Source organism: Topomyia yanbarensis, chromosome 2 (genome assembly GCF_030247195.1).
Source record: "Topomyia yanbarensis strain Yona2022 chromosome 2, ASM3024719v1, whole genome shotgun sequence".
Taxonomy (NCBI): Eukaryota; Metazoa; Arthropoda; class Insecta; order Diptera; family Culicidae; genus Topomyia; species Topomyia yanbarensis.
Window position 1 is genome coordinate 201,486,127 of NC_080671.1, and position 9,556 is coordinate 201,495,682.

The 9,556-nt window shown below is 37.4% G+C and overlaps 1 pseudogene; it reads left to right on the plus strand.

Annotated features, from left to right (window-relative positions):
* The first annotated feature begins 6,788 nt into the window (after positions 1-6,788).
* On the plus strand, positions 6,789-7,612 carry LOC131679983 (putative nuclease HARBI1; annotated as a pseudogene).
* Positions 7,613-9,556: the final 1,944 nt, after the last annotated feature.

The window sequence follows — 9,556 nt, forward strand, 5'->3', positions numbered from 1 at the left end:
TTGACCGAGTATTATTTATCCTAACAAATGCGGACCGAGCAGACAGATAGGACTGCAACCAGTTAATCAGCCAAGCTGGAAACCCTAGCCATTATAATTTGTGGATTGCGATGTTGTGAGGTACTTTGTCAAAGGCATTTGAAAACTCAATATAAACTGGATCCACCTGCAGACGATTCCCGATGACAGGAAACAACATATTAGTATAAGCTATTATTTATGATGTAGTAGATCGCTTCGTGACAAACCCATTCTGATTTTCCGGAGGGAGGGGAGGCAGCTGCATACATAACATTGTACAGTAGCTTTTCGAGGACTTTAGCAAGACAGTCTAGTAGTGAGATACCTCTATAGTTTTGGACGTTGTGGATGTTTCCACCTTTATGTATATGTCTGCTTCATTCCACGCGATAGGGAAGTTTCTTTTGGTGAGCGAACGATTGAAGATGAAGCACAGTGGGAGAGCTAGCGCGTGGGCGCAACTTTTTATCCACTGGGGTGATAAGTGATCCAGATCAGCTCCTTCCAACTAATCAATGACAGCCAGAGCATTTAAGACGTCGACCTGACTAACATGTTGTACGATGGCACCGTTGCTAAATACTCTTCTGAAGGGGCAATGCAGTCGGTATTGAGCACTTTGTGAAAGACATCAGCAAATAAATTTACAACCTGAGCTGGGGATTATGCGTTTATATCCCCTAGAAAAACGTCAGTATGTGTACTACCAGAACGTTTTCTGCTATAAATTCGTCGCGGCGCTGATGTGGGCGATAAATGGATAGTCCGCACCACAACCGCACAAAAATAGTAAAACCGCACCGCTTACCGCAACCGCACTGCATTTACCGCACCGCGCGGTAATGCGGTAAATGCGGTATAATTCATGTATTTTTAAAACTTGTGTTGAAAAATTATTCATTTATTTTGTATAACCATATATAACAAAATGATATTCTTATTTACACGAAAACTAACTTTGACGAAATCCTCAGAATGTAACATTTACGAAAAAAAATCAACTTTTGCAATTTATATTAATAAAATCCCGTACATTTTGAGACAAAAACTTTCGAAACAAACCAAAACAATGTCATTCCTTTAAATATTAGCATAGCGCTGAAGTTCTATGAAATGTCGCTGTATTTCTCCATTATTCATACAAAAATGTTCTTCTGCAGCAATTTTAATTTTAACTTTTAATTCTTTAAGGAAATTCACAAAAAAATTAGAGGAAAAACACCAGTACTTCTATATATTATCCCAATACAGTGATATAAATCATGTTGAATTTCATCAATGAGAACGACGTCATATTTGACAAAAAAATCTTTCTACACATAACATATAAATAGGAACCCATCCCATCTCAACCGGTACAGAGTTATTGAACATTAGATAAATTGCACAAAATGTATGATTTGCAGCATACACAAGAAATGTTATTACAATTAGGGGATAATTAACTTCGAAAGCTTTCAAAAAGGTACAAAACACTCCTAACTGAAAAATATTAGTTGTTAATTTGGTAGAAAATATTCCCAGTTAGACAAACAATGGACGTGTGGAAAGTGTCTCACCGCACCGCAGTTCTTGCGGTGCGGGTGCGGTAACCCTAGCAGGGATGCCAAAGGTACCGGTAAACTACATTTTTTTCGATATATTTACATTTGTACAAGCCGTGCAGCCCGCTAGAGCGACGCATCACTACAGCTTTTGCCAGAACGGTAGCCAGTACGAGTACATTTTCGTACAGCAGTAGAATACTTTTTTTTTGTTGCTGTAGGGGAATTGTGGGTAAGCCCGACACCCTGGGTAAGCTCGACACCCCACGACTTTTCCCAGATATCAAATTTTAAATCATACAATAATGACAGGATATTACTAGTATGATTATTTTAGGCATTTCGATACACATCGATGCCGTATGGATTCATTAAACGTCAACAAAATAAACAAAACAAGCGAAAGCAAAGTTGATGCGCGTTTGGATGTTATTTTTAGTTGATACATTTTAATCATTATCGTTATTTGTGTGAATTGAAGATAAGTTTGAGTATTTCAATACTGTTAATTGAGCATTTAACAAAAATGTGCGCTGTTGGGGTAAGACCGACAGTTTTTGGGTGGGGTAAGACCGACACGGTGTTTAGTTGATTGGGTTCGTTTTTGAATCGATACAAACGACTGGGTATATTTGTTGTGTTCAATTATACTATAATTATGTCATGGTAATAATTGAAATACACGGAAACTATTTTTTTTTTGTCTTTATTTATCAGTATCAGGCTTGTTATTTACTCACACAATGAGCCGCAAAGAGCGAAATACACCGATTAAAAATAGAGCAGCACAAAAACACTGCGATGTGCAGAACGACCGCACAAAGAGAAACTTGAAAACGAAAAAGAGTAAGATCTGTGCACCAAGGGCTGCACAATTTCGTTCAAAGAGTCACCTTGAAGAGCCACTTTTTTGTGCCTCCCCTCACTGGCAAGCAGGTAGGAAGGTGAATCAAACTACAATTCAACGCTTTTTCTTGAAAAGGGCGATACTAACAGTGTTACCATTCAAAGAAAATCAACAGTGAATATTTCCAGGCTTGGTTTTATTTCCTATTTAAGAACTATTGTGTTTTTTACATCCTACATTGCATGATTCAGTGATCGAAACCCAAAACTTCATAAAGTATTTTAAATTAATAAATTAAAATTTGTTTTTGCTATTTAAATCGACAAAATGATAGTATCGCCCCTTTGGCGATTGTTTACTTTTTCTGTCCCACCTATCAGCATTGAAGTATCGCCCTTACGTTTTTTTACAATAACTACCGTTTTACACTACCGATTTCGTCCGGGTTTTTTCAATAGCGATCATTGTTACTATTTACAGCTGGTATCAGCATGATAATCCTAAAAAAATACGAAAAAAAAAGTTTCACCTCTAAACTGCTAGCAAAATAAGTATTGCCCTGTTTGTTTGCATGGAGCGTGGAGGGCGAAACTTTAAATAAACAAACAAAAATACAGTTTCGCCCGATGTATTTTTTGCTGTAGTTGAAGATAGCAATATCGTAGAATCCAAATTTTTAGGTTAATTTGTTGCGTTTTAAAGCCCTCATTCGCAGGTATGAAAAAAGCCTTATGTTTACATTTGTAAGTATCGCCCTTTTCACAAAAAAGCGTTGATTTCAGATAAAGTAAGATCGGTAGAACGTTTTAAAAATACTTTATGGTTGCCTTCTCTACTTACGTGCGCGTGGGACCAAGATACACATTAAAGAGCCTCTTTATGGCGTGCAGCCATGGAGTAGAATACACGTGTGGGAGCAACACGCATCGGAGTGAAGAGGTTTATTGTGAAAGAGAAGAGCGGTGGTTCGCATGAAAAGTGCAAAGAGCATTTTTATTCTTCACTTTGTTTGCTCTGAGGTGCATAGCATCCCTGATCAGTATTGTCTAAAAGCTGACCAAAAAAATTAAGAATTAAATTGAACGTGATTCATAGTTATATTACAAACAGAAACGAAAAGTATAATCTAATTTGAGATTTTGAAATGATATTGATGAAAAATTTTCATTGACCGCCGGATTATTGATCAACAGTGTTCCGAAAAATCACAACACGAACCGGATAGCTTACTACGAAGCGTGCGTCACTTTTAAGTGAATGAGTCCTAGTAATAGCGTATATAATCTGCTTGCAGAACAGCTCTTCCTACTTAGAATGGCTATACAAGTGGCAATTAGGCTCGAAAGAATTATTTGAGAAAACCCGTACCATAATATAAACCATGCGTTAAACATTATTAATTCATTAAACCACGCATTCGAGTGCTCTTCCTCTTGCTACACGATGAAACTACAGAAAGCATGCGTTTGCATAACACATACTCATATACACATAATTACACTTTATCACACATACACAATACATTTGAATGGAACAAATTTGACAAAAAGAAAGTTCAAAAGGGCAGGGTCGCTCTTGCTCCTTTGGGGTGTCGGTCTTACTCGCAGCGTTTTTAAAATGTAATTTTTCTCCATTTTTTGCAACCAATAATTTTTAATGAATTCAATTTTTTGAAACGCTGAAAAAATTATATTTTGTTAAGAACCACCTAAACAAGGATTATGCACAGAATATAAAATTTTAGGAGCTTTGTGGAATTTTAGAAAAATTATTGCGCTTAAGGTGTCGGACTTGCCCCGCGGTCCCCTACTCCGAGTGTTCGGTGAGAGTGTGGCGTAGTAAAGTTTGTTCTCTCGCTTTGTACACTTTTCTCTGCATAGTCAAAGGAAGAGGCCCGCACACGAAAGCGTTGATGCCGGTCGTGGCGTAAACGAACCGCATTCATTTTCGTCGTTTGTGATTGAAAATATTGAATAGATAAAAAATATTAAAAAGTGTAAAATAAGGAAAGAGAAGCTGTACCGCTCGCGTCTGGTGGCTGTACTGGGGACAGTATTTTTTGTCATGTTACTGCTTTGCTTACAGACTGCCGTACAGCGCTGGGCGTCCTGCAATAGCGAACGACAGCCCGATGCTACTTCTAGGGTTCAAGAATGCAAAATGCCTACCTTTTCTGCGGCTGCAATTTTTCTGTCTACATTCTAATTTCGCTTTCGACGCTGCGAAAGCGAAATGAGAATGTAGGCAGAAAAATTACAGCCGCAGAAAAGGTAGACATTTTGCATCCTTGAACCCTAGAAGTAGCATCGGGCATAATGTTGCTTCTAAATCGCAAACAATCGAACCAAGTAAACAACTAGTAACCTCTCGACCTAGTGTGCATTGTCACGAGAACAAAGGAACCTTTTAATTTATTCTTGCCGTCATGAATAAAGTCGACGAAAAAACTCTGCTCCGTCCCAACACTGCGGTCGTCGATTTGAAATTATGTTCAATAATATTGAGTTTTCGTGAAGTGGAATACCTACTGAAGGTGAAGATGCAGCTTAGACTCAAAGAGGTTATGTATCTACAGTATCATCATCTTCGCAATGTAGTACTGATATCATTCAACACGTTAGCCCAAGCCGAACGTTTCGTTTTGCAGAACAACTTGAAGCACGTGGCTGAAAGTGATAAAGTTGGAATTAAGATTTCCGTGTATATAGAAAAAGACTATGTAGATGTAAAGTTACATGACCTATCACCACGCACCCCTCCTGATCCAATTGCAAAATAAATGTCGCAATACGGAGAAGTAGAATCCGTTACACCTGATACAAGGAGAAATTTCTTCCCGGGTACACCTAACGGTGTTCTTGTGATGAGGATGCGGATCGAAAGACCTATCCACTCCCACTTGACTATAAAACGCAAAACCCATGAAGCTACTATTAACCAAACTACGTTATGCACCCATGAGGGGCAAACTCCTACGTGCAAGTATTGTAATCAGACAGCGCACCACGGACAACCTTGCGCGGAAGATATAAAGGAAAATGCATCTCAATCGATTGCCAACGCATTCACGGCAAACCAACCCAAAAAAGAGTTTTCACTACCAATACCTGAACCACAAACGGTTGCCAAATTTGTGCCAGCTGTTCAGTCCATATTGACAACTGCCAAAGCAGCATCCAGCACCCCGAAAACCACTGTAAGCAACATCGGTGAAGAAGATAATAACAATGACGATGGATTTACATTGGTCACCCGTAAGTGCAGGAAGCAGGAAAGAACATCTGATCGCGAGCACCAAGGCACTTTCATCGATGATGACATTGATGTGAAGGACAGGAGAGAATTAAATGGTCCCCATGACGCAGTAGGCGAGCCGCGAAAGAAGGTCTCTGCTCGCAATAAAAAGTTGCGCGCACGAGATCCAACGGATAATCAATAATATTTGTTTTTGTTTTCATTTTTTACATATTGTAAACACATGAAAGATCCACGGCTCCGTTAAGCTACCGCTATGAGCCGTGTCAAATAAACGAAAAAAGCTTGCAAAATCGTATATCTTCACTTATGCCCAATTTCTTCACATGGATGAAAACCGGTTTTCGGCTAATTGGTCACTAGCAACCTGAAAACTTGTTTTCAGTGAAAACCGGTTTTCATCCAGTGAAGAAATTGGCCGTTAGTGATTGATTTCTTTTCAGTTTGATGGTTTAATTAAACATCCAGTTATGTTCCAAGAAACCTTCCACATGACTGTAGACTGTAGAGATTAGAGATTGAGTATGAGAAATGTATAAATTCAAGAGTACTTATTTAAAAGGTCTTAAGTGACATACATCCTAGGGGCAGATCAGTTAACATTCGTTTAACAAGTTGTATAACGTTTGGTTAATTTGGCCGTTTTTACATCATCCTTTCCAAACTAGGTATTCTTCCACCGTCAATAATTAAGGAATTCCATACAACTAATCGAAATAGTTTGATTCCCATCTTCTGCATCAATTATCTATGCCTAAAGTATGTTCTTGTCTTGTATTTTTACTTTTACTATTGGAAATGCCAAAAAAAAACTAGATTTAACAATTTTAGCTCCAGAAATCTATCATTCTGTACTATTGTACAAAATTCTGTAATCTGTATCGTACATAATCTGTACCGTAAGATAAAGCTGTACTTGTGGTAACACTGTACAACAAACGTGCTACGCTGATCCACTTCGTTCGACGATTTAACAAATGTAGAGCTATGTTTTTTGCAAGATTTGGTAGTCTAACACGCAACGCCAAATACATTCTAAGTTTATAATTTAATGGAATGGAAAGCATTAATTTATATTTAATCTCGTTATTTTTCAAATTGCAAATTGTCAGATCCCTGAGATGAGCCAAGAAAATTTCCTCAATGTTGCCACTGGCTTCAATGCGGAATGAAATTTCCTGAATACTCTTGGGGCTATTGATGGCAAGCACGTTGCGTTGAAAGCTCCAGCCCATGCGGGAAGTATGTTTTTTAATTACAAGGTAAAGTAGTACTACCTTGTACTGCACACTCATTGTGCATGTCGATCCTGTTGAAAGATATTTTTAACGATATTTCGTTTGATAATTTCACAAAGTAGTTCGTCCAACGATATGTTTGAATCGGAGCAGCACTTGAAAATGCACTAACTTAAATTTTTCACTTCTCCAGAGATTCCATTCAATCGCCATTCTTGGTGTCTGCGACGCTGCTTACCGCTTCACTTACTTACACAATGGGGCGTACGGTAGTGAAGGCGACGCTAATATTTTTAAGAATTCGATATTTGGACAGAATGTAATCAACGATCGTCTGAATTTTCCTGAAAACGCTTCGATAAACGATCTAAAGCTCCCATACTTTTTTGTTGGAGACGATGCATTCCTCTTAACACACGCTTGATGAAACCATATGGCGGGAGGCAGCTTTCAATCGAGCAGCTTATTTTCAACTACAGGTTAAGCAGGGCCAGACGTTGCATTGAAAATGTATTCGGTATTTTGTGCTCCAAATGGCCTTGCTTTAAAAAACGCTTTTTTGTTGTCCTGATCGCGCACAAAAAATAATAGTTGCCTACTGTTTGCTACACAATTACCTATTAAATGATAATCGGAGAAATTACTATCCCGTGACACACGCTGATAGGTTTGACCTGGACGGAGTATTGATTGAAGAAGAATGGTGAAATCGAGTGGGAGATAACAGCTTATTCCATAGTTCCATGAAACACAGTGTTGGAAGAAACACCGACTATGGAACTATGTACGGCGGTAAACTTTTAGAATATGTTAATTCAGCATCTGGAGCTGTCCCTTAACGTGGAAAATCGGCTAATACGGACACGGTGGGTAAGACGGAAATTTTGCGTTTCTCAGACCGAAAAATTAAATAAAAGTGTAATTATATGGAATCATTTCTAAATTTCATATACTTCGGAAAAATACTGCAATAATGAAGCATGGGAAATATCACATATACGAGCAATAGAATTTGTTCTTTCGAAAGCATGGTAATGGATATAAATTTTTGATAGTAGAAAATAATGATTTAAACCTGAAAAAAAATTAAGTCGGGAAATATTTCTAAGTGGGCATGAGGTACTGGGTATTTAATACATGATTGGCGAAAAACACAGAAACTTGACATAAACATTCTGAATTTAGACACATGTTTTAAAATTTATGTCATTTTAGGTATGACGGGCACAGTAGGGTAGAGAAAGATGGACATATTTCTTACGCCAATACAAAGCAGAATGCCGTCAAATTGCATACCCTTGAGCTATTTTTCGTTATCGCTACATTGTGATGTACTGACAGAAAACAAAACTTATTGGTCGAGAAGCGTCACACTCTGCTCTTATCCCATATCCATCTTTACCAATGCTGCATGTAGGGTTCGTCGCATTGCGGATGTGGGCGGTAAATGGATTATCCGCACCGCAACCGCAAAAAAATATCAAAACCGCACCGCTTACCGCAACCGCACTTTATTTACCGCACCGCACCGCGCGGTAATGCGGTAAATGCGGTAAATTTTTTATATTTTTAAAAATAGTGTTGAAAAATTGTTCATTTGTATAACCATATATAATAAAATGTTATTCTTATTTACACGAAATTTAACTTTAAGAGACTCCTCAAAATGTAATGTTTAAGAAAAAATCAACTTTTGCATTTTCTATTAATAAAACTCCGTACATTTAAAATGCAAGCATTATACATTCAAAAACGTTGTACTGCAGTAATAGGAAAACTTTTATTTTAGCAACCCTTCAGTTAATTGAAAAAATGTAATAAAAATGTTATAAGAAATGAAGTATTTTTTTCTTTAAATTGTCATATTTTCAATGTGTTTGACATATGAAAATGAAATGGATGATTTTCGCATTTACGTAGTAAAAACCACCTTCATTCTTAAAGGAATTTCAACAAAAAAAATTTAAAGTCGAAATACCAGTACTTCTATATAGTAGCGCAAATATTCCAATATAGTGAAATAAAAACATTGTATTTCATCAATAAGAACGACGCCATATTTGATGAAAAAATTGCTCTATACATTACATCTAATCAGGAGTCCGGTCTCAACCGGTACAGAATTATTGAACATTAGAAAAACTGCTAAAACTGTATGATTTGTAACATACAGCAGAAATGTTATTAAAAATAGGGGTTTTATAGACAAAATATCCCAAAACTCTAACTTCCGCATTTTTTCAAGAAACATATGTATTCTCATTCAGAAACTAAGATTGCTCCCTTTAAAAATCTATGAAGTGTAATTTTCTAAAGGCTAGTTCTAGAAAGTTCTAGCATTTAATGTATTTTCCTATAATATTTTCCCAAAGAGCCAATGGCAAAAACTTCAATTAAAGTGGACGGGAGTCAAACGATGTGGTATTTAGCAGAAATAGTTTCAAAAAAGCTACAAAATAGTCTTAACCCTCCAGCACACGCGCCGTTATATTTTGTGAAACACCTTCCGAAACTCTCGTGAAACCTTCCTTCAACAACAGCGGCTGCTCATTCGGGGAACCATTCGCGCGAGTGATGGAGTGTTAACTGAAAAATATTAGGACTTAATTTGGTAGAAACTATCGTAAATTTGAATGGAAGTACGCGAAAAA